General features: G+C 38.8%; 3 protein-coding genes across 3 annotated transcripts in view; 1 reads left to right on the forward strand and 2 right to left on the reverse strand.

The window, feature by feature from the left end:
* LOC126926968 (uncharacterized) overlaps positions 1–7,079 on the forward strand; it is a 284,756-nt gene extending 277,677 nt beyond the window's left edge. Inside the window, exon 3 of the transcript XR_007715042.1 lies at positions 6,994–7,079. The gene's annotated coding sequence lies outside the window, so the exon portion shown is untranslated. The remainder of the gene's footprint in view (positions 1–6,993) is intronic.
* Positions 1–12,246, reverse strand: part of LOC126926972 (A disintegrin and metalloproteinase with thrombospondin motifs 3-like) — a 270,090-nt gene extending 257,844 nt beyond the window's left edge. Inside the window, exons 1-2 of the mRNA XM_050743277.1 lie at positions 12,063–12,246; positions 11,284–11,408 (exon numbers count right to left, since the gene is read on the reverse strand). The gene's annotated coding sequence lies outside the window, so the exon portion shown is untranslated. The remainder of the gene's footprint in view (positions 1–11,283; positions 11,409–12,062) is intronic.
* Positions 1–23,043, reverse strand: part of LOC126926975 (uncharacterized) — a 120,144-nt gene that overhangs the window by 61,078 nt on the left and 36,023 nt on the right. The window lies entirely within an intron of this gene.

Raw genomic sequence — 23,043 nt, forward strand, 5'->3', positions numbered from 1 at the left:
GCATTTAAAATCTCAGCAAGAAATTTCGAAATCAACAAACAAAAATATGACAAAAAAAGACGAGAACACGAGTTTAAAATTGGTGATACGGTCTTCACCCACAACGGAAACAGAATGAATAGAAATAAGCTGGAAGAAATTAGGAAAGGACCTTTCAAAATTTTGAGAAAGATTTCAAACTCTATATATGAAGTGGATAACGGTAACCGGAGATCTGAAGGGAATTTCTTCAAACTGGCCCGGAAAAACGACCGAACAGAAAGGAAGTCGATCGAAGAGCTTCCGTTCCAACAGCTTCGACGTGTCGACATTGCACGGAGCTAAAAGTAAGCCTAGCGGATCCTCGAAAGCCGCTATTTCGACCTTTATGGCACCGTCGAATTGGTTCACGAAGAGACACCAACCGATGTCGAAGAAGCCGGAAGATTTAGTAACGGCCAGTTTAAGTCTCAAGTTCGATAAATCGAAGGTAGTGAAGGCGGTGAAGGAAACGTTGGGTAAAAAGTCCCCTAATAGCGAGGTCAAACACAAAGTCGTATGGGACAACACTAGTGGAACCAAAGTGGACGCTCAGGTAAGTTGTATTTCTCGTTACGATATCGTTTCTTGTTTAAGAGCCATCGTAGGTGAAAGGGGGAATGAAAAAGAAAATCGTAAATCGTAAAATCTCTTCCAGAGAATGCACTTTATCGTAAAAATTAATAAAGTCAACAACAACGTGAAATTAAATAATTGTTGTTTGATATTCTGTATTATCGATATAGGTGAAACGTGGAGAAGATAATTTGCGATCATTGCGGACAATATCGCAGTGACATTATTATCAATCGGTAATATTAAAGATAAAATTCATATGGGATGAAAACAGAGCGTCAAAAGTGGTTATTTTCCGATCTTCTTGCGAAGGGAAAAATGTTTAAGAACGGCTCTCAGCAAGGAATAAAAAATGTTATTACAGTTCCATTTTCGTGTTCGTTTTTTTTTCTACATGATCCATGTGAAATAATTCTTCAGATGCTCTGCTGGTAAATGAATCGACGTTTGTAATAGAGGAAATATGAAGTACAGCGAGATCGTTGTTGACTATTGTTCTACACCGATATCGACAAAATAATTCTTCGACAACTCTATTGATAAATCAATTGTAGTTTGAAATCAAACGAATCTGAAGTACCATCAGTTTGTTGCTACGAGAACAATAGTCACCAACGATCTCGCAGTAATTCGGATTCGTTCGATTTTAAACTTCAATTGTTTTACCGACAGAATCTCTGAATAATTATTTTGCTGGTAAATTCTGTTGGTATATCGATTAGAGTTTGGAATCGAGCAAGTACGAAGTACAAGATGGCTATTGTTCTCCAGTAGCAACAGTCTGATAGTATTTCAGATTCGCTTGATTTCAAACTTAGTTCCTTTGGTTTAATTACTGATTTATCAGCTGGATCAAAATTTAAAGAAAATGAAGATCAAGTGTAGCGCGTAAGTTTTACCTCTGCTTAATTTTTTCATCTATACACTCATCTTTTTCAACTTCCATGTCACATTTCGTATAAATGCTAATAATTCTTTGTTTTTTTTTTTGATAAATTCTCTTAAACGTCGCACAAGAATTTTTCGTTCGCGAGGAGGTGCAAAAATGGCCACTTTTTGACTTAGGTCAAAATTTGCAAATTTGGGGTTAGCCCCAACTTAACCACACTTTTAATCCAACATGAATTTTATTTTAATATTACTGACCTCTGATGGTGGATCTGCGATACTGTACTTAATGATTGTAAACTATCTTATCGACTTCTCATCTATATTAATAATATAGAAATGTTAAATATTATTTTGAATATTAGGAATATTAAATAACAGTTAAATACTTAAATATATGTTATTTGATTTGTTTTAGAACGAAGCTCATTCTCTGGAGTGAAACCTTTAGTTTCTCTTTCTTACGCGATAAAGGAGAGGTGCAAGGATTTAAATATTTATAACATTATGACCTTTATTCTTTAAGCATGAAAATATTTTAAATACAAGCATATAAATATTACATATAAATATTTCTATTTACATATACATCAAGTAAATTTACATGTACATTTTCATCTTGGTAAAAAGAACGTGTAAATTATCGTATTTACTATTACGTATTTTAACGCGAAATCTCGTTTCATAAAAATTTTCATTCAAATACGTAAATACATAATATTCATAAATTTATAAGAACAATTTTGTCCGTAGGTATTTGGTAGCGCAATTGAGAAGATGTTAACGGCGGAAAAGGGAAACGATACGGGGGCTTCCGGGTCGAGCGGAAAGCCCTCGGTATCTCCGAACAAACCAATGTCAGGCAAAGTGACAAATTGGTTTTCAAATACCAAGAATCAAAATCGGAATCAGACGGAATCCAGCGAACCGTCTCTCTGTTCTTCCCTAAAGGACCTATTCAAGAAGTAATGGGGAAGAACAAATGCTAATAAATGTTAAGTGTCTCTAGTTTAATTAACACTTCTTTATCTTTATCTTTATTAACACTTATTTATTTAAGAATTTATTCAGAGATTAACACGACCTAATAGATGACTGACAATCTGGTGTAATTCAAATTAACGAGCTATACTTTCCTTGTATTTTCTTATTGCTATACCTCTACAATATTCTTTTATCGTATCTGTCGATTTTAATCTCACACAAATATCTAATAAATGTGTATACAGTAGTTGACGAAAATATTAGATAGAAGATTTTTGCGAATATATATTATGTGTGTTAGTGTTTTTCTTCACTTCACTTCAATGTAACGAGACGTGTCTATCATGATTACACCGGTAAAAATTGAGACTAATTTGGAAATATATATATGGAAGCTAGAAGATGCTTATTGCAGACGTACACATAGCAAAAAACTAATGTACAATGTAAAGAGTATTTTTAAACATATGATTGATTAGGGGTAAAAATGCTCCTACTAAAAATATTGTGACTTATTTATACAATACATAATTAACTGTCCAAATACCGATGGTAATCAATAAGCATCTTATAATTCCTATTTACATTTGTTTCAAAAGCTTCTTTCGTTTCATAAGGAAATAATAGATGCACGACACTTTTTGTTTTATATTATTCTATCGATTTATGTATGATCTATTTTGTAGTAATAGAACAAAACGAAAGAAACTTTTGAGACAGCCTAATGCATCTTGAAATTCATGAAAAGCTTCAACAAAATATTCATGGAAAGTTTCTGTAAGCGTCCGAGTACTTTCGTGAGCCGTTATATGTATAATAATTCGTTACAATGTTAGTGATAGCTTGGAAAGTGAACTATTTTTATTATACATCTTTTTACTTTCCATATTACGCTCATAGATACTCTAAAACGCCGCGATACTAACTCTTATCTATCATGTTTACGAATGCCTATAATTTGTGAAACCGCTTCTGATTTTACGGAAATTTTGCAGTTGCTTGATGAATGAAACAGATTTGTTAAGAGAATCACATGTTATAGATACCTGAACTGTGATTTATTTAATATATCTTTTCTGATTTGTTATCCTGCAACATTTCCATGTTTTACGAAGCTTTAAATTAAATTTCACAAGTTTATTTTCCTTAAGCTAAAGACGATGCTGGTGAAATATTTATTTCTGAAGTAAAAAGTAAAAATATAGCTTACATATTGCTTGTATTTAATCATGTATTACGATTAATCCTGTTGCGATACTCGTATATTTCAGTTAGGCTCTGGTTTTAGTAAACAAGAAAGATTTATAATATCTTAAGAGGATGTTTAGCATGAAATCATGCTAATAAGAAGTTTTTCATGTTTTTCTTCAGGCTTAAAATATTTTTTAATGTTGTGAAAAAATTGGGTTGAAAATGAATAAAAGGGTGCAACAGGGTATTTAAACAAACTAATGTCTCTTATATGAATAAGTCGAGTGATATGCTGTAAATTATTTTCACAAAAAGACACCCATTTTTATTATTGTTTTCTAAACAAAATTCAATATGATTTGTTATACCTGTAATAGGAAGTTTCTTTAACTAACATTTAGTTATCGATCCTATTTTTATTGAAGTTTAACAATACTGTTCAATGTTAATAATTATTAATTTATAAGTGAAGGGTAATTCCAACGAAGAAAGATATCATTTGCAAACAAATAGTTTCAGATGAAATCAGCATTGATACTGTAAATTTAAGATATTATAAATCTAATATGTATTGTATCGCAAAGCGGGATTCATGATGAAAAATTAAATATAAAAGTCCATGAAATTTCGCAAATTTAAACATCTCAGTTGATACAGCTTTAATAAATGTGGACAAAAGTTTAGTCTATCTTTATATTTAAATAACGCATGATATTTAATTCTACAGTATAATTAAACAAAGATTCGAAGCTGAAAATTTCGAAATATAATTGAACAATATATCGTACAATAAATGTTATATGATGTTCTGTAAAGGAGAATTGCATTTTTATGAAGAGGATCAAAGATAAAAGAGATTTTTGTTGAACGATACGACCGTTTCGAAATTCCATTTTGATCTTGTGTATGTATAGTGTATCTCGTACAAAAGATATTACAACAAGCGTCCAGTCATAATGTGAAACATTAATCAAAATTTCTAATCTCGAGTGTTTCAAGTCCCAGAACTCATCTTAATAAATATAAGAAGGACAGATTAAATTCAATCTTATTTTTCTAATTTTCTCGTTAATAATTAAATATGAGCATCAATCAATCAATAGTTCATAATGCACGGTATAATGCGTGTATAACATTCATCTGATTTCAATTAACTTACGTTTAAGCAAAATAATTATTCGAACTAGTTTATCATTCACATTATTACACATTTTAATTGTATATATATCTAGTACAACATAGAAAGGATGTTTTAGGATTATGAGTATTCCTTTAATTTTTAAGAAGAACAATAAGTATGCATAGTATTTCTTTTATCTCATATTCTAATTTCACCACATTGAATTTTCTAAAGAAAGATGATCTATTTATTTTAGATAACGCAAATCCTTTATTTTAGATATGCAAAGTCAAATATATTTTTGTCAATAAAGACACAAAAAATCTTAGATGTCTAAATGTCAGCTTTAAGAACAGTAGACTTGCCTGCCTTCAAACTTAAATGTCCTTTCCAGTAGTAAAACTTAAAATGACATTAACAACGGCAGTAATATTTACGCCTACAGATGGAGGATATTAGACTTCGATTAAAATACAAGTAGCTCAATAAATATGAGTCTAAGTACGATGGTTAAAGAATAACGATTCGTCATTCTTTATTCCAGCGCTTAATGCTATCCTTCTTTCAACAAATACAATCCTAGAACAATGCCGCTGAAGAGAAATGTTATGCGTGAATTTATTTGCCTTTGCGGGACGAAGGTTTATTAAATTATTAAATGAAAATATTAAATGAAAATGAATATGTATAATTGTGTGTATAAAAATTGATATATGTATGTATGTATAAAATATATATATGTATGTATATATATATATATATATATATATATATATATATATATATATATATGTCGGGTTGGCGTTAAGATTAGAGTTAGGGATAAGGGCGTGAAACGAATCCCTATTGGCGCTAGACGTGATCGTTATGCAATAGAGGAGATATTTACTAGTGCAAATATGACTATGATGGAATTGGACAAGTAATCGCGATAATTAGATACTCGAGAAGCAAATGACGATGATCCTAGGCTCAATAACGAATCCGCGGTCAACGGGATGACGAACTTTACCCTTCGTTAGCGTCTAAGTTACACTGTATGTTAGAGCAAGGGGCAATTATTACGTATACGAAAGACAGGTCGATTGCCGATGAGATCGCACTAGAGTGAGTGGCTCTCCGTCGCGGTGACGCTGTCGAAGAAATCTATGATGGGTGTGCCTAAGGGAACGAGATCTCGGAGTCGTCATCGACTCCAGTCGGAGGTTCGGTACGCATATCGAGATGGTGTGTAATAGAGTCGACAAGTTAATAGGAGCCCTTAGGGGAATTCTACCCAACATCAACGGGCCGCCCAGCTTGGCTCGTAGGCTCTACTACAACGTGTGGGAGTCCATCGTAACTTACGGAGCGCTGGTGTGGGCTAGAGCAGCGAATGCCGATAAGAACAGGTAAAAGCTGAAACGAGCACAACGAACGGCCCTGTGCATAACAACGACGGCATACCGTACCGTCTCCCACGCGGCACTTTGCGTGTTGACCGGGAATCTCCCGATTTGCATAAGGATAAAGATGCTCGGAGAGACCTACGAGAGGAACAAGATCCATGGGTCCAGGATTGGCACGGATGACGGCTGCAAGCTGAAGGAGGAACTGGAGGCGATTCGCAAGAAGGCCCAGGAGGACTGGCAGAAGGAGTGGAACAACCACAAAAAGGAAAATATCACAAAGAAATTAATACCGAGTGCGCTGCTATTTACCAAAAAGAAGATGGACATCGATCACCACACCATGCAGCTGCTAACCGGGCATGGGAGCTTCGGTGTCTATAGGAAAAGGACTGGCAAGGACAGCGACAGCAACTGTCTCGACTGTGTAGACCCGAACGACGATGCAGAGCACGCCCTCTTCGCGTGCCCGAAGTGGACGGACAGAAGGATCGAGCTGGAAAACGCTCTGGGCGGGAAGATAGACGTGGGCAATCTGATCGCCACGTTGATCGCCAAGAACGAGAGCTGGAATAAATTCAGGCAATTCTGCAAGACCGTCATGTGTCACAGGAGGGTGACAGCGAAGGCCTGGGAAGAGGCAAGGAGGAGAACGAGCGAAACAACAACTACGTGGAGCAATGAGGGCAAGAACACGAAACAACGAAAAACCGCAAAAGGAGACCAGTCCAGTATTCTGAACTGGCTGAGAGGACGACATGAGCAGTAACTGCCCGAAGAAGTAGATACAACGGGGCACGAAAGGACAACCCTGATGACTGCCGACAGGTTTTACCGGGGTTGTCTGCCCTCTAAGCGGAGGAAGAAGGAGGAGGGGTTTTTAGTGGGTATGGCAACGACAACCGACCGACTCCCACATAACCCAGTGATGCGGGTCACTGGGCATGCGTAATTGCATTTTCCGCTCCCCACGCAAAAAAAAAAGACACGAGATCATCGGATTCGCGGAGAAAAGTCTCCGTTCGAAGGGTGTGGGAAATTGACGTTGCTGTTAATTGGTCAATTTCCATGTTGGTGGTTAGAGAAAGATATTAGCTGTCCTTGGGAAAAGTTGCTAGCGGGAAGCGTCGTTCGTGGAAGGATAGATTTCTCTTATCTTCCCGTAGTTGGGGCACAGGCCATTTGTCTATTTGAGAGACTTTGTGTAATTGAAATTTAATATTCGTAGCGGGTCCTCGCCCAGCTAAACATATACTGCGAAGATGCGTTGGCATCTGGCAATCGTCTTACCCGAAGGACAAAGTCTGCGTGTGGCGAGCCACGGGACAGAAATCGTTGAATTGTTTACCGTCGTGCCCCGTCCCAAGTATTTTTTTTTATGGAAAGCTATAGAGTTACTTCATGCCTTTGTTAGATAAAACGTTCATCCCTTGACCGCGACTACGTTCGGCGACCGGTTGTCGCCTCGAGCCCGAGCTCACTATCATAAATCTCAAATAAATACAGTTGGATCGAATGACAACAGTTTCTTAATACGGCTATGGTGAAATCTAAATTTCAATACTAGGGGTCTTCCCAAAGTTCCAAAGGGAACGTTCCGGTATTCTTTCATCTCCGACATATATATATATTATTATAATGACTTATTTTAATAATGACTTAATTTGTATAGTAAAAACAGCTAAAATCTCATGTAAGATTGTTGGGATGTTACGTGATATTTCTGTTGCATCATTGATTATCGTTATACTTTGAAAAATAATTAAGGAAGCGAACAATGCGTGGACGATTATGGCAGTTTTATTAATAAACGAACGTTTAGTAGAGAATATGGATTTATTGGATAAGTAAATGTTTCATTATATGTAACTGCTACATGCAGAATAATATGTTGTTACATGTATGAACTAAAGTTGATGTAATACTCATATTGTATTTATGGTTTCAAATAATTAATAAAATCTGCTGAGATTCAAACGTATGCTCTCCCTTTTATTCTATGAGAATTAAACATTTAGAAGATTTTATGAAAATGCACTAAACAATCAGAAACATCTGTTTCTCCTTTTCTTTTTCTTTTTTTTTTTTTTTTTTTTAATATGTTGATTGCCACGCGATTTTTATACTTATTTTGACTTGGATAGATAGATTAAAGCGTACCATACCAAGACATTTCATTCTTGCAAAATATTCTAGTCTATTTGCGTACGTGCTCATAATCTTGGCTGATAACCGCCATTCGCTATATACATCGTTGGTATCGACGTCAAAGGATTAACACAGACAAATACACAATCCATACAATCCGATTTGATTGATTTTAGATCTTGCATCAAACAGATCTCTATATAAACAGATAATTTCTGATTCTAAACATTTGTATCGCTTCTTCTTCCGCTTTGAAATCCTCTACAAACGCCTTTTATAGTCGTTCAACTTTTCAGCTCACAGAAAAGAACATTACGCGTATTCCTAGCAATCGCCCAAAGACTCGAACGTGTGCTTCGATAAAGCTCGCTTAACTTTCATCGACACATCGATAACTTTGCGTTCCAAGATGTTATTACGCCCTAGAATCCCTAACATAATTTTAGAACCAGAATTTCTGTGCAAAACAATTCCATCGCTTTGTCACGCTTAACGGCTCAATCATCGAAACATGTATCATAACGCACGAATTATGATAAAAAAGAAACTGTCTTTCGAATAAAAGCAATCCGTTTGCCAGGTGCGCTTAAGGATGTACAGGACGTCGACGGAGCAAGTGTACGAAATACAGCCGCTGGAGGGTAACAGTTCCGCTCAACGTTACACTCAACAGCCGAAACAACGATTCTCTGAAATGCCTACTCCGTCGGTTTCGCCGACGTCTTCTCTCCGAAAGCGCGTCTCGGAACTGCCAAGAGCCGCGAGTGCATCCGTTTCCGGTGCTGCGGGCATTGTCTGCTCTAATACGGATCTGATATCGATCCTAAGCTCGTTAGCGTCTTCCACGACGGAAATCAACCGATGCGGCGAGGAAGCGCCGAGTTCCCGGGACGATAGCAAATCAAACTGGCCCGGAAAAACGACCGAACAGAAAGGAAGTCGATCGAAGAGCTTCCGTTCCAACAGCTTCGACGTGTCGACATTGCACGGAGCTAAAAGTAAGCCTAGCGGATCCTCGAAAGCCGCTATTTCGACCTTTATGGCACCGTCGAATTGGTTCACGAAGAGACACCAACCGATGTCGAAGAAGCCGGAAGATTTAGTAACGGCCAGTTTAAGTCTCAAGTTCGATAAATCGAAGGTAGTGAAGGCGGTGAAGGAAACGTTGGGTAAAAAGTCCCCTAATAGCGAGGTCAAACACAAAGTCGTATGGGACAACACTAGTGGAACCAAAGTGGACGCTCAGCTAAGTTGTATTTCTCGTTACGATATCGTTTCTTGTTTAAGAGCCATCGTAGGTGAAAGGAGGAATGCAAGAACGCACATAATACGCAAAAATCTATGGCAGATTCAAAGTACAGTACTCGTTGTGATATTCGGTAAAGATAATAAGTTCTCCTATGGAGATTTCATTTTTCAAATTATTCTCGTAAAAGTACGTATTTGCATAAATAAATAGCACACGGTCTCTGCGTAAATACCCAGGCCAGTTATGAATATTTCAGTTTGCCAACGATATCCCAACATGTGGGACACTCACATGTGTGCTACTTCGTGAGCGATGATAAAGGCGCTGGTCAAGCCTTCGTCTCGATTTAACGCGCACGATCTCGCGGGATCGCATACTCCTGACATAGGTGCGTAACCGGAAGGACATCCTATATCTAACCGCGTCAACCATACAGCAACATCGTGATTTACGTCCTTCGAGGACAGCATCTTTCTGTTCCATTTGTTCACGTTCTCGAGAGATCGTCTGGCATCGCCACGGCGGACCTACGACAACGTTTAATATTTTCTTAATAAAAGCTAGCAAATATTACGAATATATTATATTTATTATTACATCATGCATTATATACTATATATAAATATTCGTCAATGATAATAAATATATGTGCAAGTAATCGTGTTGTTGATTGTAATCAAATGTAACTTGTAACGCTATTAGTATTTTAATCTTCCTGAAAAATGTTGAAATGTTGATTCAACAGCAGAGAAGAATAGCAGAAAAAGAAAAGTAAAAGGAATCGCAAGTGTCGTATATCAATGATATTATCATAGGTCTATAACATTAAATTAAGATTCTTAAGAGATGAAAAAGGTTTAATAGTCGATTATACAGATATTTCGGATACACGATAAATGCGAGGTTTGTCAATGATCCGTGAAAATTGTTTGTTTGGAAATTTGTTTCCAAGGGATCGTTCACGGTTGTCCAATTTAACAAAATGGAACTCGTTGCATTTTATCGACCTAAAACGTCATGCGCAGATATTTTGACCTATATAATTTATATACCATACACTGTACAGATAAGTAGAAAATAAAATAATTGACACTCGCATATGCGTATCTCAGATAGTTACTACTTTAGTTAAATGATTTAATTTAATGGAAATCGCTTACCATAACGTCTCGTTTTTCCGCGTATAAAATCATTCGTACGATCACTAGAATCATGTTGGATTCGAGCGATGGGTCCATGTAAATTGCACTGACCTAGGATTAAAATACGTACGAAAATGTAACAGGCGTTAAAACAGTATTACAGCCTTACAAATAAATTATTATTCAAAACTCTCGTAAATACATCGTATCTTATATAATTTTCCTAAAAAATTAATTTTATTCGTTATATTTATCTTAGGAAATGTACGTTATTAATCTCAACAGCATTGGAAAACCAATTACCGAATGGCTGAAATTAATCGATTACAAAATTCCATTACGGATAAATTATTTGCAGAACTCTTTAAAAGATACGTGTAAGCTTTGAACAGTGTAAACAGAAAATACAGAGCTTCCATCCGAGTATACGATCGAGATGTTTGAAAGCAAGTAGCGTACCTTGAAAATACAGAGATACGCATAACTCTGCCCTATGTTTCCCGGTTGCTCGCGTACATATGTAGGAGAAGGTATTCTATATCTAAGTATAATAACAGAATTTCGTTTGGTATTACTTACGATGTTTAAAAGAGCCAAGATATATTGCTGTACTCGAATTCCATGAAAATCTACCACGGAGTAATCAGCAGCTATTCCAAGCTCTAGCCATCGTGGCGGCGAATCCTTAGCAGTTGGTCTTTTCTCTAGAAATGACTTATCTTAGAAATCGACTTATCTTCAACGAAATTAGAAAGTCTACTCGACTCGACTTGATAGCTTAAACGCATGATTATTAAAAGCATAAATTAATATCTACGAGCAAGTATTCGTGGAATAATTATTATGATATAAATAATTATTTCAAAAGTATAATTTCAAAAATATCAATTCGGTATCACCGTGAATTTCATCCTGCAAATTTCTTTAAAATTCTTGACAAATTTTGGTAAACGTATTCCTCCAGCAAATTTGTCTATTTTTCTATTTTTTTACATTAAATTAGGCAAGATAGATAAAGATTCGTGCAATGGACAATATACATATGTGTAATAGACAGGGAATAATAAAATAAATTAAAAACAGCGAAATATAGATGAACGTGTAGAAGATCAAGCGAGAGTGGAACGCAATAGGGAGAATAATTGTAAACCGAGTTCCTTTTAAGGCTGAAGATAAGCTATTCTTATATTACATGCTGTTATTATTACTTTTGTACACGATAGATTGGAATATCAGTACAATTTCTTTCTTTCAGTAATATTCGATGATTCGTTAATTTATTAACCGCTATATTGTACGTGGTAAGTAAAAAAGCAACGATTGTACAAGAATGGCATTTGGAAAAATATTTGACTTACTTGATAATCTGTTCCTTTGCCATTTAGGACCAGAGAAGTATCCAATTTCCTCGGGATTTGTTATTTTATATAGGTTGGGGTTGATAATCAATCTCGGATCCACTCGGATTGGTTATCACACCTTTTATTTTCTCTCTTATACAAAACACCAAATCACACAGCAAACGTTTAAACTCTCCCAATGCGTCTTAGCAATTAAGGCGTGGTCGACTCCTATGACAAAAGAGCGTCGTTAGGAGTCGTACCAACACAACCCTAGTAACCTTTTAGTAACTAGCGGTCATACCAACTGAGCATTTCTCAACAGGATTTACGTCGATCGATAATTCTTCCACTATTGTATCGTTGTATTCTGTGGAGACATCGTCTTTTTCATCGTACAGAATCAATTTCTCAGCTTCTGGGTATTCCACGTCGAAGACGTCACCGGAAAGATTATAAAATCCCTGAACATCGTGGCTTAAGGAATCGCGTTTGCTTCGTTTCGACTTTCTCTTACTTTCTTCAACTTCGAATTTATTCGATTTCCCTGTAACCGAATTATCAACGTTTTACCACGTTTGCCTGTCTTATCTTCGCTATTCTCGTTACGGATAAAATGAAAAAATAGTTGCAAAATTTCTGAAATTGTAAATACGACCAGACTGGAACGTATCAACGACATATACGGTGTCACAAAATTGTGACAAGTCAATATTCCAGTTGTTAGTTTGTTGAATTTACGCCACCGCTGATTAAACGTATCACGCTTTAATAGAAAATTCAATTTCCCAGCGGGGAAAATGGAATTTTGCGCTAATTAAAGTATTGCGCTTTTGTACAAAATTCCATTGTTTTCTGTTGCCCGCGAAAACGCAATTTTACGACGGACATTTCAGACAAATTTCCATCAGACGGCTTTCCATCCGTAAAAAAGAATGCTATCTATAAAAGTGTCAATGGAAATTGATCAAAGTAACATCAAACAAACCCGTTTAAACAGCGAGGTAAATAGACCAATTGCTTTTAACAAAACCTGTATCGTTGCTCTTAACCGTTTCACTTTTAAATATCAATCGGCGCTGTTCCTCATTAAAATTTCGATTCAAATCGAACGAGAAATACAGCGTAACACTTGGAATTTTCTATCGTTTCTCAACCATACTTCGAACATTTACGTCGCATTCTTCGATTCATAGGATCGCGATGTTGGATTCTTCGATTTCGATACAAAAACGTTTCACAGCTTTCGACGCGGGCAATTTAATTAAGAGAACAAATAATTTGTTTATAAACTGCCAATTACGTGCCTTGAATTTCCGATATATGCAATAAATTTCATTGCTACTTGACCTAAGTGGGTCATAAAGTTGCAACCGTGTAAACCGTGCCACGTAATTTTATTGCATTCAATTTTCCACGTTTCCAACAATTTATCAAATTAGAATTTATCCGCGCATCGTACGAAATTTTTCATAAAAATTGATTAATAATAGTAGATATATAGCTCCTCGTATTCGTAAAACAGATTTTTAATCTGTAAACAACGAGTCGTGGTAATTACGATACGATCGATTTTCAACTTAGCAAAATTTGTTTCCATTTAACATTCACATCCAGATTGTATTTCCTTTGTAATAAATTAATTATATAATTAAATAAATTTATTATTCGAACCGATATTCAGATACAGTTCGAGTATACTTGATAAATTTTCAGACTCGATTCTCCAAGTCGAAAATGAGAACGTTTTATCCTATACTTTTTCTTCATTTTTCCACAAGGATTCGCGTTGTTCTCGCTTTCAGACGTTGTTCCGTTGCATCCTGTATATACGGGGTGTGCGAAAACCGTGTGTTTAAACCGTCAAATTGTAAGGAGTTGATTTACAGACAAGAAGAAGAAGAAGAAGGAAGAACTTTATATAATGTTCGTCCACGGACGTTTCTTTACAGAATTACAAACGAGTATCGTTCGTACGAAACAGGTAACGACGCGTTTTCCATCGCAGCGTGCAAAAGTTCGCTGTATTATCGTGTCAGCGCAGTTGCATGCTTTTTATCATGCGACAACAAGCCCGTGTCGTTAATAGCTACAATAATGATACAATGAAAAATTATTATCTGGTATGTTTGATTGGTCGTTGGAGAACGTTGTCCGTGTGCTCGGATAGAAGCCTGACATCGATCAACGATGGGAGTAATACGATCTCGTACACACAGTTGCTAACAATTCGATCGAGTTGCAAAAACCGCGTGTTTTTACTCGTTGCGCTAGTTGTTCACGCGAACTCGCATCTCCAGAATAAACCTTCCGTTTTACAGTTGCGAAACCATAAATACAGAAAAGAAAACGCAGTTCTTGAAACTCTGACGAAACGCTGATAATACGGTCAATTGTCGCGTGCCGTGGAATGGAAAATTCGTCGTTACTTGTTTCATACGTACGATACTTGTTTGTAACTGTGGAAAAACGCGTTTATTGCCCAGCTTCGTACGACATGTTTTTCGGTAAATATTTACAAAGCGGACAATCTCGCCATATTCAACGGCTTTGAAATATGTTTGCCAAGGCTAATATTCCGAACAACTTTTTCCTGTAATACTCTTTACCGTCGCTCTGCTTTCCGCGATATTCGCAGCAATTTCTGTCTCGACGACAGCGATGATTTCGTAGTTTCGCTTTTCTCGATATCACTGCTAAAGCTTTTCCTACCTCGAATAACGACGCAAAGCTTCGTATGAATCGTATCTATCCTGTTACTTGATACGCGAATTTAATTCGCGGTAGCCTCAGTGATGTTTCTTCCCTGTGCGAGTTGAAAATGATTATCAGAAATGCATATATATGTCGGGTTGGCGTTAAGATTAGAGTTAGGGTTAAAGGCGTGAAACGAATCCCTATTGGCGCTAGACGTGATCATTATGCAATAGAGGAGATATTTACTAGTGCAAATATGACTATGATGGAATTGGACAAGTAATCGCGATAATTAGACACTCGAGAAGCTAATGACAATGATCCTAGGCTCAATAACGAATCCGCGGTCAAAGGGATGACGAACTTTACCCTTCGTTAGCGCCTAAGTTACACTGTACGTTAGAGAAAGGGGCAATTATTACGTATACGAAAGACAGGTCGATTACTGATGAGATCGCACTGGAGAGTGACTCTCCATCGCGGTGACGCTGTCGAAGGAAACTATGATGGGTGTGCCTAAGGGCACAAGATCATCGGATTCGCGGAGAAATGTCTTCGTTCGAAGGGTGAGGGAAATTGACGTTGCTGTTAATTGGTCAATTTCCATGTTGGTGGTTAGAGAAAGATATTAGCTGTCCTTGGGGAAAGTTGCTAGCGAGAAGCGTCGTTCGTGGAAGGATAGATTTCTCTTATCTTCCCATAGTTGGGGCACAGGCCATTTGTCTATTTGAGAGACTTTGTGTAATTGAAATTTAATATTCGTAGCGGGTCCTCGCCCAGCTAAACATATACTGCGAAGATGCGTTGGCATCTGGCAATCGTCTTACCCGAAGGACAAAGTCTGCGTGTGGCGAGCCACGGGACAGAAATCGTTGAAATGTTTACCGTCGTGCCCCGTCCCAAGTATTTTTTTTATGGAAAGCTATAGAGTTACTTCATGGCTTTGTTAGATAAAACGTTCATCCCTTGACCGCGACTACGTTCAGCGACCGGTTGTCGCCTCGAGCCCGAGCTCACTATCATAAATTTCGAATAAGTACAGTCGGATCGAATTACAACAGTTTCTTAGTGCGGCTATGATGAAATCTGGATTACAGCACTAAGGGGGTCCTCCCATCGCTTCAAAGGAGAGGCTCCGGTGTTCTTTCATCTCCGACACGGCCATTCTGATTATCACACGTCCTCGGGTGGATCTAAAATATTGGGTTTTCCTAACATTAAACTTGATATAACTGGTATTTTGTTCCTTTATAGTTTAGCTAAATTATATTGTACTGGTCTCTTTATGGCTTAACTAACTGTCCAAATAGGTCAAGGGCCCAGGTTAACAACAAAAATTTCGATCGGACGTTCAATGATAAAGTAGGGAGGAAAAAAAGACACAAAAGTCAGTATCATTACGGTTAGTATTCAAAGCGCCAGTTGCATTTTGTGAGTTACCGGTCAGACCGTAATGACATGACAGATCATTTTCGATTTCATACACGGATGAGTCTCAGTTTGTTGGATCATATTACCGCACTGGGCGTGTGTGGACACACTGAATGCGGGTGCATTGACGTAATAGGTGTGTATGGAGACACTGAATGCGAGTGCAGTGTATGGAGACACTGAACACGAGTGTGTAACGTAAATCACATCAGAGACCAGGACACACACACACACCTCGGGCAGGATGGTGTCCCGGTCGGCATACTTCGAACCCGATGGACCGACGAGAGGAACACATGGGGACCTTGGCGACAATGTATATTGGCGGAGTACCTGAGGATTCATTTATGGCCTAACGGCCCTTCCACCAAATGTTCCAGAAGCGTAGCAACGGTCACGTACGCCTACAGGGTAGTAGGGATAATGAGAGAACAGATGACCGAAAGTAAAAAGATTGTAAGACTCACTCTCGTACGGTCACGGCTAGAGTTCGGAAGTGTCTTATACTTGTATAAACCAAGTGAAAATAAAGTCTTGTTCTTCCTTATAAAATTTCTCTTTATTTTTACGTGACATTTTGGCGATCCGTGCCAGGATCCATCAACTTCAAGAAAACGAAATTACGCATTTCGGGCTACGGTCAACTTTGAAGATTGAGGATCAGTGGACCACTGTAACAGAGCAGACACTTTCGACGTTTCGACAAAGGAACACCGCAACGGAACCTTTCCTACGGGTTAAACGATCAAGGTTTCTTTATTTATTTATTAGAATATTTACAATCAATTCTCGTTGAGAATTTTCAGTAACTTAGTTTGGCGTGATACAATGACATGGATTATAATAGTTTTATATTGTTGATTCTAGTAGGACTAATGGTTTAATCTAGTGGGTATTTTCTTTTTAGTCTGCGGATCTGGTCCGTCGTGTCCAGTAGTTGGGTGACTAGTGGGTTGTGGTGGTTGTTGACTCTTGTGCTATATCTGCTTCTGAACTTGTGTATTTCATCTTTGACTGTAGGTATCTTGAGGTCTCGGTGGATTGTTTCGTTCGTAACATACCAGGGTGCATTTAATAGGGATCTTAGCGTTTTCGATTGGAAGCGTTGGAGTATTTCAATGTTGGAGTTACTTGCTGTTCCCCATAGTTGGATTCCGTAGGTCCAGACAGGTTTTATTACGGCCTTGTAGAGGGTTATTTTGTTCTGTATGTTTAGTTTGGAGCGTCGGCCCGTGAGCCAATAGAATTTTCTTAGTTTTTCCTTTAGTTGCTTTGTTTTTTCGGAGATATGTTTTTCCCAAGTTAGCCTCCTGTCCAGGGTCATGCCCAGGTATCTTACGGAGTCCTTGCTTGGGATTATTGTGTTGTTAATGGTGACCTGGGGACAGGTTTGTTTTCGGAGCGTGAAGGTTACATGGGAGGATTTTTTTTCGTTTATTTTAAAACCCCATTTTTGGAACCACTTTTCCATGGAGTCGAGACTTCGCTGGAGAGTGGATGAGGCAATTGCTGGGTCTGCGTGGGTAGCTAATAGTGCTGTGTCGTCGGCAAATGTTGCTATTGTTACCTCGTTTGATATGGATAAGTCGGCAGTGTAGATGGAGAATAGTAGGGGTCCGAGGACACTACCTTGCGGTATGCCGGATTTTATTGGGAATGTTGCGGAAGTGGCGCCTAGACATTTAACTATGAATTGTCTGTTGGTTAGGTAGGATTTTAAGATGGAGTAGTATGGGTGGGGTAGGATTTTTTTAAGCTTGTAGAGTAGCCCTTCATGCCATACTTTATCGAATGCCTGTTGGATGTCTAGGAATACGGCTGAGCAGTATTTTTTCTTTTCAAGGGTTTGGCTGATTATGTGGGTTATGCGGTGGATTTGCTCTACTGTTGAGTGTTGTTTTCGGAAGCCGAATTGGTGATCTGGGAGAGTCTTCAATTCTTCTAGGAGTGGAAGGAGTCGATTCGTGAGCATCCTCTCGAATAGTTTAGACAGGGTAGGTAAGAGACTGATTGGGCGATAGGAGCTGGTTTCATATATTGGTTTACCGGGTTTGGGGATGAGGGTGATTAGTGAGATTTTCCACGCCTTAGGAAAGTGTTCAAGGCGGAGGATGGCGTTAAAGATTGATGCGATGAGTGCAATCCCTTTTATGGGAAGTTCCTTGATTGCTTTATTTCCTATTTGGTCGTGACCTGCTGCTTTCTTGGGGTTTAGGCGACTGATTGCTTCTATGATCTCTGCAGAAGTGAAAGGTTGAATAGGAGGGGACATTTGGAAGGGAGTGTGCAGGTATTCGGTGACGTCCGCTGCGGCTATGGAGGAATGGGGTTGGAATACTTCAGTCAAATGTTTGGCAAATAGGTTGGCTTTTTCTATAGGGCTACGCGCCCATCCACCCTGCGGGCGGCGGATTGGAGGTATTATTTGTGGGGGGCGCGTGAGTTTCCTGGAGACTTTCCATAGTGAGTAGTTTGAGTCGGCTGTGGGGGACAAGCTGGCGAGATATTTGTGAAAACGGTCATTATTGTAGTTCTTTATGGTTTTGGATAGTTTTCTAGTTGCGTTGTTTAGTTTGCGTTTGTCCTCCGGTGTTCTATGGGTCTGCCATATCCTTCTTAGTCTACGTTTTTCTGCTATTTTTTTTAGTATGTACTGGGGGTATTCGTGGTTGCTGGTGGACGTTTTTGCCGGTGTGGAGACGCGGATAGCGTTTATTATGCTCGCATTTAGGTATTCCGTGGCTGCTTCGATTTCATCATTGGTTTTTAGTGAGGTTGAGGCTGAAGTTGTGTGGGTAAAGACTTCTCTAAAGAGCTGCCAGTTGGTGTGTTCGTTATGAATGGAGCCATTAGGTGTATTCTCGATGATAGTTGAACTGACTGTTACTATCACGGGGGAATGATCAGAGGAGAGATCAGCCGAGGAATTGATTTGGACGTGTCTTGACGAGATATTTTTAGTTATGAAGAAATCAAGGAGATCGGGTATTTTGTTTGTGTCGGTGGGCCAGTGTGTGGGTTCGTACGTGGTAAGGTAGTTGAGGTTGTTAGTTAATATGCTGTTGAGGAGGTTTTTGCCTCTTACTGTAACCAGTCTGCTGCCCCATTGGGTGTGTTTAGCGTTGTAGTCTCCTCCGGCTATGAATTTGCTGGCCAGGGTGTCCAGGAAGTGGTCAAAGTCTTCTTTGGCGATGGAGTGTCTGGGAGGGCAGTATACAGCTGAGGTGGTGATTGTACCATGACAGTCTTCTATTGCTACGTTTGTTGCTTGGAGGTAGTCTTTCTGGAATGGTTGAAGTTCGTAGTGCTTGATGTTTGACTTGATTATGATTCCGGTGCCGCCGTGAGCCTTTCCGCTGGGGTGTTGGGTGTGGTAGAAGTTGTAGCCGTGTATTTTGAGGTAGTTTTTGTCGGTGAAGTGGGTTTCGGATATGAGCATCACATCGATTTGCTGTTGTTTTAAGAATAGTTCTAGTTCGGCTTTGTGCTGAGCTAGACCGTTGGCGTTCCACAGAGCTATTCGCATTGGTTTTATTTTGCTTCTGTGCTTATGAATTTGTCCATGAAGCGTGTGAGTAGTGACAGCAAGTTGTTAATTTGCTCAGTTTGCTTCTCGATAAGTTTTTCGAGTCTGGTAAAGTTGTCCGTGCTTGGTGGGGTGGGAATTCTATTTTCTGTGTGTACACTGTGTGTTTTCGAGTTGTATGCGTTTCCTTGCGTTGCCTGCGCATAGGATACTGTTGGTGTGGTGAGTTTTTGGGGTTTAGGTTCTTGTATGTTTATGTCCTTGGGTCTCAGTTTTGGATACTTTATATTATGTAGCGATTTGTAGGCTGAGCATCCTTTGTAGTTCGCAGGATGCTCTCCTTGACAGTGGATACACTTGGCGGGGGTTTCCGGGGATTTAGTGCATTGGTCAGTGGGGTGATTACCTGCACATTTTACGCACCGGAAGTTGTGATTGCAGTATTTCTGCGTGTGGCCGTACCTTTGGCACCTCTTGCATTGTATTATTTCTTTCTTTACAAGAGGTGGCTCGAACTTAACTATGGAGTTCATCAGCCGATTGATATTGTAGATTTCTTTATTGTTTGTTTTTTGTTTTAGGTCTATAAAAAATAAGGATAGTGGGTTTTTTGTGATTCTATGCCTAATGTTACTGATGTTAGTTACTTCGTGGCCGTGATTTGACAGTTCGCATTTTAGTTCGTCTAGATCGACTGAGTGATGGATATTGCGTAGCACCACTCGAAATGGTCTTTCTTGTTTGAGCTGGTATGTGTGGAATTTGGCGTTTAACGTTTTTAATAGCTTGGTTAACTTTCTATAGGCGTCTGGGTGGGACGGCAGTATTTTCACTTGGTTGTTGTTAATCTTTAGCTTGTAGTCTTCTTTGCTGATGTCTTTTTCGATAGTTTTAATCATTGACTGTATGTCGATTACGTCGTTAATGAATATCGGTGGGGGAGGGGGAATTCTTTGAGTATGGAGATTATTTACCTCTTCGGTTGTAATCATGGAGTCTTCCGTGGACTCCAGAATTGAGAATCTATTGTAGGTAGTCACTTGGCTGGCTGATGGTTTGGTTTGAATCTTGTTTACATTTGTCTTGGTCGGTTCGAGCTTTCGTTTTTTCGTGTGGTGGTCATTTACCAGGATAGTTGCGTTGCCCTCTTGCCACGGGGGAGGAAACATGGCGGTGTTATAATTTTGCTCCGGGGAGCCTGTTGGAAATGATAGAGCCATCATCGAGCTAGTTAGTTCAGTGTGAAAGAACTAGTCGAGAGGCTGTTAACCCCTGGCTAGGTTTGTTGGATTTGCTTTCGTCAGCTGGGCGTCACGTGGAGTTTTGTGAACTTCACAGGGCACTGGACACACGTCTGCACGTCTCGGCACTCAGCAGCAACTGGATGGTACTTGCTATTTTGTGGACTTTGCCGGGCACGTCTGCACGCCTCGGCGCTCACGAACGAACTGCCAAACGATCAAGGTGAGCAAGCCCTGGATTCTTTTGTCAAATACAGATCGAGAACAGACAGCACAATTAGTATAACAATGGCAACGCCACGAGAAGACAAAACCGAAACTGTTAGCGCCGCTTTAACTAACAGCGGAATAGACCCAACAGTTAAAGCTTTGCTTGATGCAATGCAGAAACAAATGAGTATGCTTGCACTGCGTATGGATGAAGTTGTAGCAAAAACAAAAACGGGAAATGTATCGGAGGCCAGTTCCCTAATAACCGTAGACGAAGTAACCCACACCGCTAAAGATCTATCGGTCCTTCGAGAATCTCGCCCATTACTTCAAACACCACCTCAACCATCCTGGGAAAGGACTTTTCCTGAACAATATACGCAACCAGAGCTAAAAGCTGAGAGTGCATTAAAATGCATTCCGATATTAAACGAAGAGGAAATAGAACAAGTACTAAAAGAAAATCATGACTTGGTAGGACATCCCGGAATACAAAAGACGTACGACAGAATCCGAGGCAAATATGATATCCCACACCTAATAGACAGAATAAAAAGCAGAATAGGAACTTGCGCGACATGTCAAACATCAAAGACTACTCGGATAAGAGGAAAGGAGGAACCACAGATAACCGACACCCCGTTAGAATCTAACGACAAAATCGCTATGGATGTGATAGGCCCGTTGAAAAAGACCAAGATAGGAAACCAATACATTCTCTCTATACACGATGAACTAACCAAATATTTAATACTTGTGCCCCTAAAAACACAACAGACCCAATCAATCTGGAATGCTTTATTGAATCATTACATTTATATATTCTCCGCACCGAAACGTATATTAACTGACAGAGGACAAAGTTTCATTAGCGAGCTAATGCAACGATACGAAGAAGCATTTAGGATCAAACACATAAAAACCACCTCATTCCATCCACAATCCAACGGAAGCCTAGAACGAACACATGCTGTAATATCCGACATGTTAAAAGCTATACAAAACGATAATGAAACAGAATGGGATCAAAACCTAAATTTTGTGTGTCTAGCATATAACACTATGGTTCATGATGCCACTGGATATACCCCTTTCGAACTAACATTTGGACACAAGGCCAATCTCCCATCTACCATATCCCAAAATTCGCAAAGAACATACGCTGATGAGGTCAGCTTCAGGAAACGAGAATGGGATGCCAAGCTACTTAAAGCCAGGGAAACTCTAATGAAGAGTAAACAAAGATACCAAAGAGATCAAAGAAAAAAAATTATTAAACCTCAATCCATTTTTAGAGAAGGAGATTTAATATTAGTTCATAATGATCATAAAAAACACAAATTAGATACTGAATGGTTAGGGCCGTACACCATTGAAAAAGTAAAAACCCCTTATTACGAAATAATGGTGAATGACTCGATTAGGAAAATACATGGTAATCGTATTAAACCTTATTTTCCAGGACGGTCTTCACCTTCTCCATAAGTAGCTGTTATGCACTTTGTTTTTGTTTTGTCTTGTCGATTAAGACAAAGAAGAAAACACACTTTTAGCCAATTAGCCTCCATAAAACAATCCTGAAGAAACACTGAGATTTTAGAGGACCAAAATCAATCTAAGGAGGGAGGTATGTAACGTAAATCACATCAGAGACCAGGACACACACACACACCTCGGGCAGGATGGTGTCCCGGTCGGCATACTTCGAACCCGATGGACCGACGAGAGGAACACATGGGGACCTTGGCGACAATGTATATTGGCGGAGTACCTGAGGATTCATTTATGGCCTAACGGCCCTTCCACCAAATGTTCCAGAAGCGTAGCAACGGTCACATACGCCTACAGGGTAGTGGGGATAATGAGAGAACAGATGACCGAAAGTAAAAAGATT

This window comes from Bombus affinis, unplaced genomic scaffold, assembly GCF_024516045.1.
Source record: "Bombus affinis isolate iyBomAffi1 unplaced genomic scaffold, iyBomAffi1.2 ctg00000068.1, whole genome shotgun sequence".
In the NCBI taxonomy this organism is placed as follows: Eukaryota; Metazoa; Arthropoda; class Insecta; order Hymenoptera; family Apidae; genus Bombus; species Bombus affinis.